The 21,120-nt window shown below is 41.0% G+C and overlaps 1 pseudogene; it reads left to right on the top strand.

Annotated features, from left to right (window-relative positions):
- Window positions 1-10,560: 10,560 nt before the first annotated feature.
- The window catches only part of LOC125877435 (uncharacterized), a 122,436-nt pseudogene continuing 111,876 nt past the window's right edge, over window positions 10,561-21,120 (top strand).

The following is a 21,120-nucleotide window of genomic DNA, read 5'->3' as shown; positions in this document are numbered from 1 at the left end:
TCCCGTTGCTTGTGTTGCCAGCAGGTAAAGGCCGAGCATTTGAGGCCTGGTGGTGAGTTTCAGAGATTACCCATTCCGGAGTGGAAGTGGGAGCGTATCACTATGGACTTTATTGTGGGGTTGCCTCGGACTTCTAGAGGTGTTGACAGCATTTGGGTCATCGTTGATCGATTGACCAAGTCAGCACATTTCCTTCCTGTTCACTCTTTATTTGGCACCGAGAGGTTGGCTCGTATCTACATTCGGGAGGTGCTTCGACTTCATGGAGTGCCAGTTTCTATTATATCAGATAGGGGCTCTTAGTTCACGTCCAGCTTTTGGAGGACCTTTCAGGATGAGTTGGGCACTCGGGTTGACCTTACCACAGATTTCCACCCGCAGACGGATGGCCAGTCGGAGCGTACTATTCAGGTCCTTGAGGATATGTTGCGGGCCTGTGTTATGGATTTTGGAGGTCAGTGGGACCAGTTCTTACCTTTGGCGGAGTTTGCGTACAACAACAGCTACCACTCTAGTATTCAGATGGCCCCATTCAAGGCATTATATGGTAGGCGTTGTCGCTCTCCAGTTGGTTGGTTTGAGTCTACAGAGCCTAGGCCGCGTGGAACATATTTGCTTCAGGAGGCTCTCCCATTTCCACTCAGGAATGGGTAATCTCTGAAGCTCACCACCAGGCCTCAAATGCTCGGCCTTAACCTGCTGACAACTCAAGCAACGCGATACATAATCCGCAATATCTCTCCTCATGCCGCTCCACCAGTAGTGCTGTCTCAAATCCCGATACATCTTAGCTGTGCCCGGATGAATAGAATATTTGGAGTCATGGGCCTCGGTAAGAATCATTTGAATCAAACTCCCAACTCTTGGAACACAAAGTTGATCACCAAATCTTAAGACCCCATCTAAATCTAAGGTAGCCAGGCCAGTGTCACCTCCCAAAACTCGATCTCGAAGTGCCACTAAGTCCGCATCCTCAAACTGACGGCTGCGAATCCGATCCAGCAGATATGACTGAGCATCCACATAAGCTAGTACACACCGGGAATCAGAGATATCAAGCCGTACCATCCGGTTAGCTAAGGACTGGATGTCCAAAGCTAATGGTCGCTCCGTAGTAGAAAGAAAAGCTAGACTACCCATACTCACTGCCTTCCGACTCAAGGCGTCCGCTACCACATTTGCCTTGCTCGGATGGTAGAGAATAGAGAGGTCATAGTCCTTCAGGAGCTCAATCCAACGGCGCTGTCTCGAATTAAGATCTCTCTGGCTCATAATGTACTGAAGGCTCCTGTGATCAGTATAGATCTCGCATCGAACTCCATACAGGTAATGCCTCCAAATCTTAAGCGCAAAAACCACCGCCGCCAATTCCAAGTCATGAGTGGGGTAGTTGCGCTCGTGCGAGTTAAGCTGCCTCAACGCATAAGCAATAACGCGGCCCTGCTGCATCAGTACACAACCCAAACCAATGCCGGATGCGTCACAATAAACAGTAAACCCCTCGCCCTCAACTGGAAGAGTCAATATAGGAGCGGTGGTAAGCAACTCCTTAACCCTCAGAAAGCTCCTCTCACACTCCTCCGACCACACAAACGGAACATCCTGGCGAGTCAACCGAGTCAAAGGCGCTGCTATAGTAGAAAATCCCTCAACAAAACGCCTATAGTAGCTTGCCAATCCGACGAAGCTACGAATCTCAGCCACAGAGGTGGGCCTGGCCCAATCACGAATGGCCTCAATCTTAGCGGGATCTACCATAATGCCATCCTTAGACACCACGTGCCCCTAGAATGATACGGACTCAAGCCAAAACTTGCACTTTGAGAACTTGGCATAAAGTCGCTGGCCTCTCAAAGTCTGGAGCACTGTCCTCAAATACTGCTCATGCTCCTCCCGGCTCCGTGAGTATACTAGAATGTCATTTATGAAGACTATGACAAACGAATCCAAGTACGGCCTAAACACCCTAGTCATCAAGTCCATGAATGCAGCAGGGGTGTTAGTCAACCCAAAATACATCACTAGGAACTGATTGTGGCCGTAACGAGTCCTAAATGCAGTTTTAGGGACGTCCGCTGCCCTAATCCTCAACTGGTGGTAGCTGGATCTTAAATCAATCTTAGAAAATACCACGGCACCATGAAGTTGGTCAAATAGATCATCAATCCTAGGCATGGGATAACGGTTCTTCACCGTCACTTTGTTCAACTGCCTGTAGTCGATGCACAATCGCATAGTAACATCCTTCTTCTTCACGAAGAGGACTGGGGCACCCCAAGGCGATACACTAGGCCGAATGAATCCCTTATCCAAGAGATCCTGAATCTGAACACTGAGCTCCTTGAGCTCTACGGGGGTTATACGGTACGGTGGTATAGAAATGGGCTTAGTGCCCGGCTCTACTTCAATAGAAAAGTCAATGTCACGATCAGGAGGGAGACCAGGCAGATCGGCAGGAAACACATCTGTAAACTCTCGAACAATAGGTACTGAATCAACGGTAGGACCCTCCCCACTAACATCTCTAACATAAGCTAAATAAGCCAAACACCCGCTAGCCATCAACCTCTGGGCCCGAACAAAAGATATCACCCCAACTGGCGTGCGACTACAAGAGCCCTGCCACACCACTGGTGGAATACCAGGCATGGCTAAAGTAACGGTCTTAGCATATCAATCCAAGACCGCATGGTGGGGAGATAACCAATCCATACCCAAAATCAAATCAAAATCCACCATATCAAGCAAAATAAGATCAACCCTAGTGACTCGCTTCTGAATAGTCACCACACAGGATCTAAATACCTGATCCACTACTAAAGAATCACCTACCAGGGTTGAAACACGCAACAGCTCAACCAATAGCTCTGGGATCATACTCAATCGAGGAGCACAATAAACAGATATATAGGAATAAGTAGAGCCTGGATCAAATAAGGCGGATGCGGGCTGATGGCATAATAACACTGTACCTGTGATCACATCGTCCAAGGTCTCAGCATCAGCTCTAGCTGGAGCTGCATAAAAGTGGGCCTGGACTTCCCTACCCTGTGCATCGGCTCTGCCCCCTAATCTGCCTCCTCGGGGACCACCCCGTATACCCTGGTGACCACTCTTACGGTCCTGTCCCTGGCCTCTGCCTCTAGCTGGAGGTGATGGCGCTGGCGCATGCCTAGCTGCCTGTGGAGCGGGTATGGCTAACCTGCGATGGGGACACTCGCGGGCCCAATGATCTAACTCCCCACACTCATAGCACCCCTGGGACTTTCGACTGAGAGCTGGAGGTCGGCTACCCCGGCCAGAAGAACCCATCTGTGAACTATCTCGGCCCTGACTAGGACCGGCACTAAAACCAATATGGCGGTGCTGATCACCCTCCGATGCCTGGAGAGAGGCCTGAAAGGGGCTACTAGACTGACCCGACTGGAACCTCTGCTGAGATCTATCATAAGACTCTCGGGGTCTGAAACGGCACCTATCATGGCTATCCTCCTGTGTAGCTCTCTTGCCGCTGCCCCCTTGGGCCTCGCGACGGAGCTGCTCGATAGTGCGGGCATGGTCCACTACATCCAGAAATGAGCGGCCCGCTGAGACTAAAGACTGAGTCTCAATCCGCAACTGTAGTCTCAAACCCCGAACAAAACAACAAACCCACTCCTCCTCAATAGGTAATATCATGGCGGCATGCCTGGAGAGCTCGTGGAATCGGGCCTCATACTCTGATACTGTCATGGAGCCCTGCTCTAACCGACCAAACTGATCTCTGAGCTGATCTCTGATGCTCCTGGGAATAAATCGGGCCAAGAAGGCCTCTGAAAACTCAGGCCATGTGACCGGTGGAGACCCAGCTGGCCTGGTCTCTAAGTATGTACGCCACCACTGCCTGGCGAGACCGTCTAACTGGTAAGCAGTGAAGTCTGCTCCTCTCTACTCCACTAAACCCAAAGTATGTAGCCGCTCACGGCAAGTAAGTAGAAACTCGTGGGCATCCTTCCCCACGGCCCCAGAAAACCTCGGCGGTGATAGTCTAAGGAACACCCCGAGCATCTTCTGCTCCCGTAGTGGCATGACGCTCTCCAAATCGTCAAGCTGAACAACCGGTGCCGCTAGCTGCTTAACAACCGGTACTGCTGGTGTAGCCTGGCCCTGCGGTACTGGAACGGCTGGAGCTGGGGCCTGCTGCATACCCCCAATGGCAGTTAGTATCTGTACGAGCATCGCCTGTATATCTGGAGCTGCCACAGGCTCGAGCGGTGGCTGGGCTGGTCCCGGGTCCATCGGTTGCTGCTGTGCTGGAGCTGCTGGTGGCTCTATCACCGGCTCCGGAGTTTGCTCTCGGTCCTGGGCTGGTGCTGTAGCTCTGGCACGACCTCGAGGTCGGCCTCTACCCCTAGCTGGGGGCCTACCACGCATGCGAGCCATCCCTATAAAAGAGTGGTACTAGTAAGATTTCAGAAACCGATAAGACACACAATGCACGACAGTGATACAAAAGCGACACGTTCCTAAAGACATCCTGTAGTTTCCTGAAGATAAGTAACGAACGTCTCCGTACCGATCTGCAGGACTCTACTAGACGTTAGCTCTGTACAAGTGAGACCGACGAACCTGGGGCTCTGATACCAATTTGTCACGACCCGATTTATCAAGTCATGATGGCACCTACTATAACCCACCAGCAGGTAAGCCAACCCGTAACCCGGAACAACAAGTAATGGGTCTGAGGGTAGAAATTAAACAATAGTAGGAAAATAACAATATAAACAGGCGGAAGCAAACCAAAAAGATATATACAAATAAAGATCCCTCCCAGAACCTGGAAGTCACCAGTACAAAGCTACTACAAAATGAGTACAAGTCCCAAAAGTGGACAACAGAGACTGGACTGTCTCGAAAGGAAGAAGACAAGTCTATATGTACAGATGGAGACTGAAATAGTACAAAACATCGTGTGCTCACCCCTGTCTCCAGATAAGTCTACTCCAAGCTCGATCAACGCTGGCTACTAGTGCTCGGACCTGCATCACAAAATAGATGCAGAGCGTAGCATGAGTACCAAAACAACAGGTACCCAGTAGGCATCATAGGCTGACTGAGCAAGATAAGCAAAAGTGAACTGAAATGCAAATAAATGGTCACATCAAGGGCAAAAGAGTAGTAAATGTGGGTATGTACACGAGCGTACAGGCAACAAAGACAAGTAATCTAACTAACTCCGTCGGGCTCCCATAAACCCGAGGGGTACGCTCGTGCACAATAAAAGAAACCACCTGCACGGACCCCCATAAGCCCGGCAGATGCACCGGCAGTTGAAGTAAAATAATGGAGCTAGAAGGTCTATCACAATATTACCAATTTCCAAACTTTTGACTGAACCATTCCCAATTATATTCCAGGATCTCATTACGTCCCGGACTTTAATCGAAATCTCTCAAACCTCCAAAACCTCAACCTAAAGATGAGAGTAATCAAGACTAGACTGAAGCTTTAGTAAGGAATTGGAAATACACCACGTGCAAGCTGGACCACGGACTCGAACCGGGTACTATAGCTAATGAGTCAACCTATATGGGCTGGACCACGGACTCGAACCGGGTGCTGTAGCCAAAGGTCGGGCACGGGTGGGCTGGACCACGGACTCTAACCGGGTACTGTAGCCAAAACTAGATCACAGGTAAGCTGGACCACGGACTCTAACCGGGTACTGTAGCTAAGCCTGGACATAAGTAAGCTGGACCACGGACTCTAACCGGGTACTGTAGCCGATAGAAAAGCAGGGCATTATGCATACAAGGTCATAAGATGAGTTACCGCCTAGCTAAGGCTCAGACTATCAGACTCAAGTCTGCTATATCAGTCTATAAGGAGCTGACCATCCGAAACGACGTCGAAAAAAGTTCTACTGCCCAACGACATCCGAAACCTCGCAAGTCTGTGGCAACACTAGTCTAAGCCTAGACTAAGGCCAAACATACTTCAAATCAATATTATTATATACACCACAAGGTATGGATGTTCAATAATGTCAAGAGACATACTGTCATAATCCAACACTTTCCCGAAATAAGGTCTAAGGTAGGGATTATAGAAATTTAGCATGTTCGACACCCGAACCCCTCCATACTCAAGCAAATCAATAAACAAATGCCTAAACATGCTCAATCTCACGAGGGAAAGCCATAGCCTACCTGAAAGCCGACCACGCGTGCTCTAACTCACGGTACCGGAGCTTTTCCCCTCCGAACGGTCTCCAAATGCTTCCCCACTAACAAAAGGTTAATCACCTCGTCATTACGAATATGTTGACACTAAAATTATATTTTTCGGAGACGGACCCAAAATCAGGTCTAAAACGGGATTGTGGGACCCACAATTGGAATCCCAAAAATGAATCCGTGAAAACATCCCAAATACCTTACTAAACTAATACCCCAAAATTTAGCACAAACAGTTGCCTAAAACATATCAAATCAGCCACAACAATTAAAATTAGCAGCCCCTTGATTATCCATTTCTGGAAAAACGAGACCCTTCCAACCCAAACAGATTATACCACGACGATCATTGCGAAAAACTCTACAAGTTAGCCTCAAGAATGACTCAAAATGGACCTAAGATGATCAAGATCTAACATTTCAAAGTTCAACAAAAATTCATTCCGAAAATCACTCTAGCAGTAGCTAAATTCGATTCCTTACCTCAAACGAAGCCTCCCCTCGCGTTCCTGAGATCACCTCTAGATTTCCCACGAAATTCTCTTGAAATTAGCCTTTTGAATCACCTAATTTGAGCTTAAAATGGAGGAGAAATCTTATGTTGAAGATGTGAAAGAAATAATAGACGAAAATCGTCCTAAAATCTGGAAATTTCCAGATTTCACTCCGCTGCCACGTGGCGTCGCGTGGCTCTGCCACGTCACCACCGTGTTAGAATTCTACAACCCTTCAAACTTAAATTTTGATTTTTCGGACTCGTTCGGAGTCGGAAAAATACAAACCATATCTGGAATCTGATTGAAAATGATATTTTGGACTCAACGGTGAAGGCGGAATTTCCATTTGGAGATCGCTTCGATGAAAAGTGGGTCCCACACCCAGTATCGTTTTGAGCCAGATTCCACAACTGCCATCTAAAGCCTCGGGAAGTGAACAAAGGGTCGTTCTAGACCAAAATCGATATCCCGAAGCTAACCTAGCTGTCAGAATTTTCATCTGAGCACGTCTTCCAAGAAGGTTGACCAAAGTCAACTTTTGAAGTTATAAAATCTCCAAAATAGGGAAACGGGCCTAAAACCCAAACGAACGACCAGGCGACCGAACAGTCAGTGCCAGCAAGTCATAAATGACTTGGGATCGCTACAGGAATGCTCTAAACGAGGGAAGGAATGCTTTAATTTAAAAATGACCTGGAGGGTCATTACATGATGTATCCAACAAAATAAATATTTAAATACATGAGTGTATGATATTTAGTGTTAATTTTGTGTATCTATTTATATGTATCTAATATTAATTTGATGTATCAAGTATCAATTTCATACGTTATATCCAAAACCATCTATCTCAGATACATGATAAGCAGATATATCTAAGAAATTTTCACTTAAATAATATATTTTATTTGATTAGTTACTGTTTTTAATGTTTCATTATATTTATTACCATTTATGACATCACTTTAGTTTTAATAGTAATTTGATATTTGATACCATCGGGTTATATATATATTCTGGTGGTATCAAAAAAAGAAAAAGTCACTTCAGTGAAAGACACTACTAAGTTACTCATTGATACCATCATAGTGTATATATATTCTGATAGTATCAAAGTGTGATTTAGTGAAAAATACTACTCAAATATTATTTAAAATTAGTTTATGTGTCATTATATAAACTATAATTGTAATACAATTTGAATTCAATAGTATACATTGTTATAAATTTGATTCTTGTTATTCCAAAAAATATAATACATTTTAACAACGTAAAATTAATTATACCTAAATTTCAAATATTCAAATTAGTTTGTGTTATTATATAAACAGTAGTTGTAATAAAATTCAAATTTCAATATTATACATTGCTACAGATTCGATTGTTGTTATTCCAACAAATATAATACATTTTAACAATGTAAAATTAATTATACCTGAATTTCAAATATTCAAAAATTATTCAAATTATATTATGTGTTATTATATAAAGTATAGTGGTAATATAATTTGAATTCAATATTCTTCATTGTTATAAATTCGATTGTTGTTATTCCAACAAATATAATATATTTTAACAACGTAAAATTAATTAAATTTGTACCAAAATATTTGAAATTCACACATAATACTTAAAATACATTTGTATTAAAAATGTTTTAGTAAACACGTGCATTGAAACATGTCTATAATATGTATTATATATTGAATTCAAATGTATTACAATTGTTATTTTTTTTCTCTTATTAACAGTGTTAAAATATATTATTCTATTAAAAATATTTTAGTTATAGACTCATAATGTACATTGAAAAAGGCATAGAATATGTATAATGTATTAAATTCAAATTGTATTACAAATCTAATTTTTATTTATTTATTTTATTAATGATGTCCATATATTTTTTAAAAAAACATGTTAATCTTCAAAACATCTTTAAACATTAAAATAATTGAAATTTAAAAAAGAACAAAGATAATGAAAAAGAGAGAAAATGATGGAATAAATGAGAAAGAGAGAGGAAGAAAATGATGGAAGAAAAGAGGAGAGAAAAAAAATGACTAAAGAAATGAGAAGAATGAAAGAGAGAAAATGATGGAAGAAAAGAGAAAGAGAGAGAGAGAAAGAAAATGATGGAAGAAAAGAGAAGTAGAGAAAAATAAAGATAATGATCTACTTGTGGTAAAAAAAAAAGTAAGGTTGATTTGTGTAAAAGTAAAAGATATGTCATAATTCGTAAATAAAGTTATATAATATATTATTTATGTAGATTGACCTATTTCTAAATATGGAATATAACTGAAAAACATGAATTTATAAACAAATCACAACAATAGAGTATTTGTAGTATCATTAATAAAAATAAAAAAATTCAAAATTCTTCCCTATTTTTAAAATTTGAATTTTTTTCTCATCGATGCATATAATTTTAACACAGATACATGAACTCTTAACTATATACATGTGTAAACTTTGTTAGATACATGTACACCTAATACCCTTTGTATCTCTCATCTTCACAACAGACTAGCGTCACATCCGTTGCTCGTGATTGCCTTGTATGCACTTCACCAACGATTTCTTCATCCCATGATTTTAGATGTGTAGAATTTTAGACTTTCAATTTTTTTGATTCTCAATTTTTCGACGATGAAATACTACCGCGCCACCGGATGAGATTACCTAAACCCATCAATCAAACAATTTTGTGGCCTCAAACCTTCTATTCCCATATTTACTTCTCAAATAAAGAAAAAGGAAATCAAAATTTGTACAAATAAATACCCAAATAAAATTGTATTTCTCAACAATTAGATTTTATTGCTCTATTTTTTATTCAGTTTATTATGGTTTAGTGAAGAAGATCTACGAGGGAGATGGAAGACAGAAAAAGAATGGGGAGATGAACGTAGGATAGGAGATTGAGGATGAAGGAAGAGATATTATGATGAAGGTGATGAACATGGTGAAGATGGTGAAGATGATGGAGGATTTGGGGGGGGGGGGGGGGGGGGNNNGGCGGGGATATACAATTGGCATAGGAGTTTTGGGAAAGATAACTAATCAATTCTAGTTTTGAGGGATGTGTTTATTTAATTGTATCTTTTAAAATATATGGTATAAAATATTAAAAGTGATAATATATGTAATTATTTGAAAGTAGAGATAAAGTTAGTATATATGATAGTGATGTATGTTGAGTTAGGTAGTTTTCCTTGTTTTTATTTATCAAAATGAACAAAAATCATAGTCCGAAAAATCAAGACAAACGCTAAACAAAAAACTAATTGAAAATTATCGATTCAAATTAAAAAAAATCCACATAAATGTTGTTTCCCTCATTTGATTTTATTTTTGTCGCGACACATCTGAACTCAAATTGAAAAATGAAGCATTTGTGGCATTTATTGATGGAGCATCTGTCAAAGAATTATCAAAATGTTGATGTGTCTTAGTTTAATTGAGCAGTGTTGTGTTTTACATTGAGTATGTGTAGTGGTTGTACATGATTAGCTAGATATTTAGTTAGTTAGTTAATGAGCTTTAGTTACAACAATTAGTATAAATAGATAACATTATCTAGATAGTTTCATAATTTGATATATCTCATTACAATGTAACAATTTTCTTCTTCTTCTGTTAATCAATTCTCGTCTTCCTCTCCTTCTCAACAAGATTTCTTCCTCAGTCTCTTCTTCTACGATTTTGCTGATATGATGTTCAATGGATATAGTTGTGTTTCTAGATAAATTTTTCATGGTATCAGATCCACAAATTTTTTAGTTGACTAGATTAAGGGATTTTCTCGACTATTGAAGGAAATCGAGAGATCTAGCTTTGGTAGATCAATGGTGAATCCAACAACTGGAGTTGAGGCTTTGAGTTCACCTTTCTCAAGGATGAAAGTCACAAATCACAATCATACACTTCATTTGTCAACTAAAAATGTTCCTGGAGGAATTCAGATTAGTATTCAACTTGTAGGTATAGATAATTACTCATTGTCACTCCCCAAGGCTACCCCCTTGACGTAAACATGGGATCTAGGATAACGATTGACTCCAAGCTAACCCTGAGCTGGCATATCATAAGCATACTTAAACAACTGAATAACAGATACTATGTGGAAGCTTAAAACATAAGATAAACAAAATTATGGGAAATACCCAATACTAGTCTGAATACATAAATACTAAATAAGAGTTAATGATATTGAACTAACTCAAAATACTAAAGCTAAATCTGTCTATGTCTGAAATAAGTCTCTAACTGATTAGAGATTCTGGAACATGCCCCCAGCTAACTCCAATAAAAACTGAAATTGAAATGAAAGACTGAATGTAAAAGAACATGTCTATCATCCTCGAAGAATGAGGACTCACCACTGATACTGCTGAATACGGATCAAAAATTGATCTACACATGATCTGAATGATGAGGACCTGAACATACATCATGAAAAGATGTAGCACAGAGTATGCGATAGTACTTGAAAGGTACTGAGCATGCAGGATAGGATAAGGCTGAACAAACATATAACTGAACAAAGCATACTAGGCAATGATATAATCTGAACATGATTAAGCTATTGAAATATACTGAATATGAACTAAACTGAATGCAATGACCAAGTACATAACATGCTGAAATTGAATACTGAAAATATATCTGATAACCTGGTCAAATACACTAGAGTCTAACTTTGGAAGCTACTAATAACCAACATAAAACCACGTGAGCTAACCGTGGAGTCTGATGTATACGCCCCATCGAGAGGACCCAATATACCTTGCTAGGGGTATAGAGGCATGACTAGCATGATCACTAAAACTGATGCCCAATAAAGGGGATTTACAAACCTACAGGGGCACGTAGTTCTAGGACTGTGAGAGTGACTGACCTTAGTCTAACTCGGTGTTAAGCCTACTTCCAACTGAAATGTGTACAATACAACATAACTGAAATAAACTGGATAGCTCAATATTCTGACATGCTAACTGAAAATGCAACATTTAAGTATTGATAATGAAACATTCAAAATCTGAGGCATGTATATCTGTTTATCTAACCTAGCTAGTGTAATTCATGAACTAAGAGAATCTACATAACTGGGTTCTGAGTTTCACGCAAAGAACTAAGCAACAATATTATGAAACTATGATAATCTGATTAAGGATACTATAACAACTAAATAGCAATAATTCTCTAAAGTTCTAGAAACCCCAGGTCTAAACAAGATATGGAGAATCAAGAATCTGACTGAATTCTAGGGACCTAGTGGATGAAAGGAATCCACCAATGAAATCCCACATACATGGTGATGAATTTCACAGAGAAATATTTCGATTTTGGGGCTAGAACTGAAGAAAACTCGTTGCGTTCTTGGAAGGGTTGGGTTGCCTCTTTTCTCCTCTTTTGGTCTAAGATTGTTTAATTCTAGTGAATGAATAGCTTAGGGAAAGTTCTAACTAAATCACTAGGCTCAAACTGGCCAAAATGACGTAGTTTAGGGATTAAACGACGTAGTTTAGTGATATACCGTTAGTTTACGGTATTTCTAATACATTTCACTTACAAGTTGTGTGTGTCTAGGGCCTTTTTGTATTTGGTTTTTACGTGTTTTTATCGTATTTTGCAGGAAAGATGTTTAGGCGCGGAAGTATAGAGACATCTGAAAGAAATGCAGAAAAAGGGCATTCATGGAGGTGATTAACGGATCGGAGGTCTATTGACGGTCCGTATGTGATGACCGTAGAACAACATGCAAGGTATGAAAGACAAATCAGGGAAATCTGACCAAGTGTGGAACCATGGTGGCCATTGACAGTCCGTAGATTGATCAACGGACCGTACTGATTGATCCGTAGATTGATACTGCGAGGATTCCAGTACCTGATTGTTGAAGATTTTAAGTGTGGAGCTACGGAGGGTATTGACGGACTGTAGATCGGTCTACAGTCCATACTGCAAGTCCGTCGTTTGCCTCAGAGAACCTGATTTTTGGAAGCTGAAATATTTTCAAAGTCCTGGCTGACGGAAGGGACTTATGGACCGTAGATCCATCGACGGTCCGTAAGTCAGTCTCGTGGAATGAAGACGCGTGCCTGAACAAACTTTCCTTAATTTGTTTCCCTTTTAATTTAGGATTTGTTTTCTATAAATAGGGCATGTAAACCTCGTTTTTGGGGGTTAGACATTATTATTCTAGCTTTACTTTGTGACTTGGGAGATTAATTGACAACTCTAGCAATTATTGATTTCCTAAGTTCGTTTTGAAGACTTTGGCTTTGCAATTCAAGTTGAATTTCTGGGTTTATTATTCTCTTTACGTAAGTTCATGATTTCTTCATCTAAAACTATGAATTGTGTTCTTGCTAATATGGGTAACTAAACCCACAACTAGGGTTATGGGAACCATGAGCGATTAACAAAGTATGAATAGTACATAAGAAATTCTTGAATAGTGTTTTGCATGCATTGATGATTCTTTCATTTAGAAGTCTTTTTAACGAGTGCACGCGTTAGAACTCGCCTTGTTGCTACTTGCCGGACCAAGGAGGTAATCAACAAGAAAAAAATTATCAACATAGATTTAGTGTGATACTATCTAATAGGCTAGTGTCGATTGGTGCGAAGTAATAACTAAGCCAAACATCGATTATGATGTCTAATATGAGGTAAATGTAAGGGTTAGTAAATTATACACACGTAGCCGGACCAAGGTGCGGGGTGAAATTCTCTAGATGTCGGACCAAGGATTTAGAGATACCTAACTTATCACTTTGCATGTAATACAATAGGAAAGGATTGTTGTTACTAAGATTATTGCGTTATGAGCTTGTGGGGAACACGTATACCCTAGTTATTTCTCTTATCTTGATACCAACCAAAGTTGAGTTTTGATTACTGATTATTTATTAAGTTCTTACTATTTGTTTCACATAAACAAAACCCCCCTTTTAATCACCTGTTTCTGGAAGTAATTTGACTAATTGAATATAATTGTTGGTTAAAGTAAAGTCTAAACCACTTTCCTCGTGGGATCGACCCCAACCTACAAGTTGGGTTCTTTACTTGATAACGATCGCTTATACTTTTGTAGGGAGGTGTAATTTGAGCGTATCAAATTTTGGCGCCGCTGCCGGGGAATTTGGCTTTTAGACTTATTTTAACTACATTATTGAACGTTAGTCAAATATTTCCTAATTTTACCTTTTCTCTTTGTTTTTGTCTCTCTCAGGTTCTAACTCTAGTGTATGCCAAGTACACGGAGCCAGGGTGAACCACTTACTCCTTACGATCCAGAGCTGAACCACACTTTGTGAAGAATGAACAATCCAAGAGATCCAATTGATCCTATATGAGGAAATCTAGATGATGCAGTTGAGTTACAACAACAGAGGGTAGTTGGTGGGGACAACCAGGTTCCAGCTAAAAATCGATTGGGGGATGCGTTGAGGGCGCAAGATCCACTAGGACCACGACAACACGACAACTATCGGGGCAACATGAATATAGAAGACTTTGATGAGCCTATTGTCTTACCCCCTTTATCTCCAGGGCACACATTTGTGGTGACTAGTAGTTTGATGCAGATGCTTACAGCAAGAGGCTTATTCTTAGGATCACCATCGGAAGATCTACATGCTCACTTAGCCAAGCTAAGGGTGGTTTGCAAAAGTTTTGTAGGTAGACCAGACTTGGATCTGGATATCATTGGATTACGAGTGTTTCCTCTGTCACTGATAAGCGATGCTGCAGTATGGTTCACTGAGTTTCCTTCTAACTCCATATTTACATGGGACCAACTGGCGGAGGTGTTCCGATCGAAGTACTATCCAGTGTCCAAGAAGCTCAATCACAAGGATAGGGTCAACAATTTTGTAGCATTACCTGGAGAGTCTATGAGCAGCTCTTGGGACAGATTCACTGCATTCGTAAGAGGTGTTCCAAATCACCGTATTGATGATGAGTCACTGAAGGAATATTTCTATCGAGGACAAGATGATAACAATAAAGCAGTACTTGACACTATTGCTGGAGGTTCATATGGTGATTGTACATATGCACAGATTGCTGAAAAACTAGAGAGGATTTCTCGCAACAATAAGGCATGGAACACTAGGAGGTCAGATACTAGGAGAAACACATTTGTCGTTCATAATACAACTATCAATTCCGCTGATGATATTCGTGAGGAGATGGCCCAGATGAGGACAGAGTTGGGGTTGGTATTGAAGCATGTGAGCGGAGGAGCAGAAAAGGTAAATGCTGTGAACTACTTAACTAGAACTCCACCACCAATTGAGGAGTGTTACTATGAAGAGGATACTTATGCTGTGAATGATCAGACGGGGAGTTTCCGACCAAATGCCCAAGGATCCAACACGGAAAATTGTCGCCAAGGTCAAGGGAACCAAGGTCAGAACTATGGAAATTACAACCGAGAGGGTCACTATGTCCGGGATGGGAACTTCAATCGCAACAACAACTACAAAAGGAACAACTATGGCAACAGAAACGATCGGGTTGGACCCTATGTTCCCCCTCAAAATTGGGAATCTTGTGCTAGGGAAGCTGGAGGTAATATGGCACGTATTGAAGATATGATGCAGAAGATGATGAGAAGGTTTGATGCAACTGATGAGAATGTGAAGGAGATAAGAAACGACTTGCCTGGTATTGGTCAAAAGGTTGATGACCATGCAGTGTCAATAAAGCATCTAGAGCAGCAGCTGACTCAGTTGTCTACTACAGTGAACCCGCGTCAACCTGGCACTCTTCCTAGCAACATCATCCAGAATCCAAAGAATGACGATCATTGTATGGCAATTACTACTCGAGGGGGTAAGCAAACCATAGATCTACCTATGTTATCTGTGGTGGATGCTGAGATTAGAAAAGAAGATGATGTGGTGGAAGTTAGAGAAGAGTCTGAGACTGCGACAGAGCAAGAAGCGGAGATATCTCAGAAAGTGATCCCCATACCTAGACCTCCACCACCTTTTCCACAGAGGTTAGTGAAGAAGACTGAAGATGGTAAATATCGCAGGTTTATTACTATGTTGAAGCAGCTTTCTATCAATGTTCCTTTGATAGAAGCCTTGGAGCAAATGTCTGGGTATGCAAAGTTTATGAAAGATATGGTGACAAAGAATAAGTCTGTGAGTTTTCAAGATGATGATAGATTGCAACATTGTAGCGCTATTGCTACAAGATCTCTGGTGCAGAAGAAGGAAGACCCTGGTGCTTTCATGATCCCATGTACTATAGGGTTGTTACACTTTGCTAAGGCATTGTGTGATATTGGTGCTAGCATCAACCTCATGCCCTTATCTATTTACAAGAAGTTGGGTCTAGGGGACCCAAAGCCCACTGCAATGTGGTTACTAATGGCCGATCGAACTATGAAGAGGCCCATTGGTGTACTCCATGATGTGCTAGTGAAAGTAAAGCTTTCATCTTTCCGGAAGATTTTGTGATTCTTGACTGTGAGGTTGATTTTGAGGTTCCCATCATCCTTGGGAGACCATTTCTTGCCACAGGGCGTGCGTTGGTTGATATGGAAAAGGGGCAGATGAAGTTCAGACTAAACAATGAAGAAGCAACATTCAATATCTGTAGGTCCATGAAGCAGAATGGTGAGCTCCAAACAGTATCTGCTATAACTTGCAGAGTGGAGAGTGGGACAGAAGTGCAAATTGAAAAGCGACTAGGTGTTGAGGCACTAGCAGCAGTTATGATGAATTTTGATAGTGATGGTATTGAAGAGTATGATGAGTTGGTAGCCACACTCGATAAGTGTGAATATCAGTCCAAACCAAAGAAGTATGAGTTAGACATGAAGAATCGCGAGTCCCCACCCACAAGACCATCTATTGTGGAGGCACCGAAATTGGAGCTTAAGGCTCTACCACCGCACTTAAGGTATGTATACTTGGGCAAAGAGAATACTTTGCTGGTCATCATTCATATTGCGGCAGATTTGAATGCGAGGCTAGAAGAGTGCCTGGTGACTGTGTTAAAGAGGTTCATGCGAGCTATTAGGTGGACTATTGCAGATATTATTGGGATTCCCTCGGTATTTGCTCTCACAAAATCCAACTCATGCCAGATCATAAGCCCAGTATTGAGCATCAGAGAAGATTAAATCCACATATGCAAGAGGTAGTTAAAAAGGAGATCATCAAGTGGCTGGATGCAGGAGTTATCTATCCCATTGCAGATAGTGGTTGGGTATGTCTTATGCAGTGTGTGCCTAAAAAGGGAGGTATGACTGTGGTTCCAAATGAAAGAAATGAGCTTGTCCCAATGAGGTCCGTTACTGGATGGAGAGTTTGTATGGATTACCGAAAGTTAAATGCATGGATAGAAAAAGGACCATTTTCCTATGCCATTCATGGACCAAATGTTGGATAGACTTGCAGGAAAGGGTTGGTATTGTTTTCTTAATGGGTATTTGGGCTACAATCAAATTTCTATAGCTCCAAAAGACCAAGAGAAGACCACATTCACTTGCCCATATGGGACTTTTGCTTTCAAACAGATGCCATTCGGGTTGTGCAATGCTCCAGCAACCTTCCAACGGTGTATGATGTCGATATTTTCTTATATGGTGGAGGACACTATTGTAGTGTTCATGGATGATTTTTTAGTTGTAGGTGATTCTTTTGATTGTTGTCTAGATCATCTGGCCGAGGTGCTTAAAAGGTGTGAAAACTGCAACTTGGTACTGAATTGGGAGAAGTGTCATTTCATGGTTAAAGAAGGTATAGTGTTGGGTCATCAAATTTCAGAGAAAGGTATTGAGGTTGATAGAGCTAAAGTTGAGGTAATAGAAAAGCTTTCACCACCCATTTCTGTAAAAGGTGTTAGAAGTTTTCTTGGGCATGTAGGTTTTTATAGGAGATTCATCAAAGATTTCTCCAAAATTGCACATCCGTTGTGCAAACTACTCGAGAAGGAGTGTAAGTTCTATTTTGGTGATGATTGTCTTAGAGCATTTGGAGAGTTGAAGAAGAAGTTGGTTACAACACCAATCATTATTTCACCGGATTGGGGACAACCGTTTGAGGTAATGTGCGATGCGAGTGGATTGGCGCTTGGTGTAGTATTGGGACAAAGGCGAGAGAAAATTCTTCACCCTATTTACTATGCTAGCAAAGCTTTAAATGTGGCCAAGAAGAACTATACTGTGACCGAACAAGAACTTCTTGCGGTGGTTTTTGCATTCGAGAAATTTTGATCCTACTTGCTTGGTACTAAGGTCATAGTGCATACTGACCATTCTGCATTGAGGTATTTGATGGCGAAAAAGGATGCAAAATCGAGATTGATTAGATGGGTATTGTTGCTGAAAGAGTTTGATTTTGTGGTAAAAGATAGAAAGGGGACCGAAAATCAAGTTGCCGATCACTTGTCCAGATTAGAGGAAGAGACTATGCTAAAACTTGGAGATAGGGCTGAAATTAATGATACTTTTCCAGATGAACAGGTATTGGCTACTTCTCATGATTTGATTCCTTGGTTCGCAGACTTTGCTAATTATTCGGCAAGCGATATTGTGCCCCCCGATTTGTCTTTTCACCAAAGGAAAAAGTTTATGCATGATGTGAAGAGATTTTTTTGGGATGAACCTTACTTGTATCGTAGTTGTGCTGATGGGATTATTCGTCGTTGTGTGCCCGAGGTTGAGATGTTGAGTGTACTTGAAGCATGCCATTCATCACCCGTTGGTGGTCATCATAGTGGTATTCGGACTGCACATAAGATTTTGCAATGTGGGTACTACTGGCCTACCATCCACCAAGATGCTCATGATTTTGTCAAATCTTGTGATCGTTGCCAAAGAGAAGGAGGGATTTCAAAGAGGCAAGAGCTCCCAATGAATCCTATATTGGTGATAGAGTTGTTTGACGTATGGGTCATTGATTTTATGGGTCTATTTGTGAGTTCATATGGGATGAAGTATATTTTTGTTGCGGTTGATTATGTATCGAAGTGGGTGGAAGCAGTTGCGCTCTCCAACAATGAAGGTAAAAGTGTCACCGCATTCTTGAAAAAGAATATCTTCTCCAGATTTGGTACACCGAGGGCTATTATTAACGATGGAGGTTCTCACTTTTGTAATAAGTTGTTCAAGGTACTACTTGAGAAATATGGTGTCCGTCACAATGTAGCCACTCCTTACCATCCACAGACTAGCGGTCAAATTGAAGTATCCAATAGAGAGATCAAACAGATATTGGCAAAGACTGTGAATGCTAATAGAACGGATTAGTCAAGAAAGCTTGATGATGCTCTATGGGCATATCGCACTGCATACAAGACCCCCATAGGTATGTCTCCTTACCAACTTGTATATGGGAAGTCTTGTCATTTACCAGTAGAGCTAGAGCATAAGGCTATGTAGGCAATGAAAAAGTTAAATTTGGATTGGGGCACCGCATCTAATCAAAGGATGAATGACTTGAATATGCTTGATGATTTTCGCCTAAAAGCTTATGAAAGTTCAGCCTTGTACAAAGAGAAGATGAAGAGGTATCATGATCAAAGAATTGAAAAGCGAGAATTTGTGGCTGGTGATCTTGTGCTTCTATTCAACTCTAGGTTGCGCCTGTTTCCAGGCAAACTCAAATCCAAATGGACCGGGCCATTTTTGCTCACAAAAGTGCTCCCTCATGGAGCGGTTGAGCTTGAAAATAGGGATGGAACAAGGTTCATGGTAAACGGGCAAAGGATCAAGATCTATTTGGGAAATGCTGAAACTGTGCAAGAAGTGATTGAGGCCTACAATCTTGATGAAGTCTAAGTAATCAAGACACTTGTGTCGTGCCGCGACGTTAAATCAAGCGATGCTTGGGAGGCAACCCAAGATGTACAATCTAGCCAACGGTAGGGTTCTGTTTTTCATTTAGTAATTTTTCTTTGTTTAATTACTTTTTTGTATCAATTTGGGTAGGTTTCTTAGTGTGTTAGTTCTAAGTGTTGGCTAGAATTAGTATAGGGTCCGTATCTAAAAAGTGTCAAGAAAATGTGAAAAAATAATAGCCTATTGGTTGCTACATGTGCAGGTACACCACAAAAACTCTGCAGAAAATGGTCTGGTGCAGAGGTCTACGGACCCTATCGACGGTCCATCGATTCATCAATGGACCGTAAATGGTGTCCGTAGATCCCAGGTAAGCCTCTAAATTTTTCTAAGTGTAAGAGTGATCTACGGTCCTGATCTACGGACCGTAGATCAACTCACGGACCATAGACGGGGTCTCGTGAGTCCAAACCCTAAGGCTGTCTGACCCGACCCGGACCCCCCTATTTAAAAACTTTCATGTTTTAAACCATTCCACTTCCCTCCATTACTCTCAAAACCGTTTCCACCATCTCATAACCTCCCTAAATCACTCCATAACTCCCCCATAATATCATCCCTTCCATAAATTCCCAAATTCCCTTCCATTTCAAATATAACTCATTCCATATTCCACAAGAAGGGTCCGGTGTTTGGTTAGTAGCGAAGATGTGATTCCTTGGTCTTGCTAAGCTTAGTGTCGTCACGCAATCACCCCACTCCTCATTTGTTGTAAGGTAATAGACTTTCCCCTAACTTTGAATTTCGATTCATAGATTAAATATAGAAAGTCGGGAGTTGGGTTTTGACCTTGGGTAATTGTTAGATGAATTTCACGATAAACTTGAAAATTACAATGCCCTTAGAACGATAGATAGTGATTGTGTAACTTTATTGTATGTGATTGTAAGTCTATATGTAAGTTTCGACTTAGGGTTCCTAAACTTGTCTAAATTGTTTGGTAAAATGACTAGTCGGAATCTTAAGAATGAAGAACTAGCATAATTGAATGTTGAAATGCATGATGAGGCTTCGTTATTGTTGCAAAATAAGGCCAAATATGATTGATCAAAAAAATATGGCTGAAACCTGGCACAGATGACATCCACGACACCCCGTCTACGGAATGTATATCTATCTACGGACCGTAGATGAGGTTCGTCACTGGATGCATACAAAAAAAATTACCAAGTGTGAAACCACGGACGTGGACTACGGTCTGTAGATTAATCTACGAACCGTTCTGCACATCTGTGGTTTTCATCTGCGACCTATATTGTTGGTTCCCTGATCCACGGAAGAGATCCACAGACCATAGATCAGTCTACGGACCGTAGGTCTCCTCCGTGGATGACCATTGTAGCATCTGTCTGAAATTTTCCTAGGACTTTGTCATTGTTCGGTTATAGTTCTAAAAGTTTTTATTGTTTATTTATGGTTAGTCTTGGGCACTAATATCGCTTCCGCAGGTACGATGGCACCCAAGAAGCTGGTCACCTATTCAAAACGGGGCAAGTCAAAATCTGTTGCCCCTAGTTTTCGGTTAATCGATGAGGAC

The sequence above is a fragment of the Solanum stenotomum genome, chromosome 9 (genome assembly GCF_019186545.1).
Source record: "Solanum stenotomum isolate F172 chromosome 9, ASM1918654v1, whole genome shotgun sequence".
NCBI classification, from domain to species: domain Eukaryota; kingdom Viridiplantae; phylum Streptophyta; class Magnoliopsida; order Solanales; family Solanaceae; genus Solanum; species Solanum stenotomum.
Note: the sequence above shows the minus strand (reverse complement) of the source record. Positions and strands in the feature narration are given on the sequence as shown.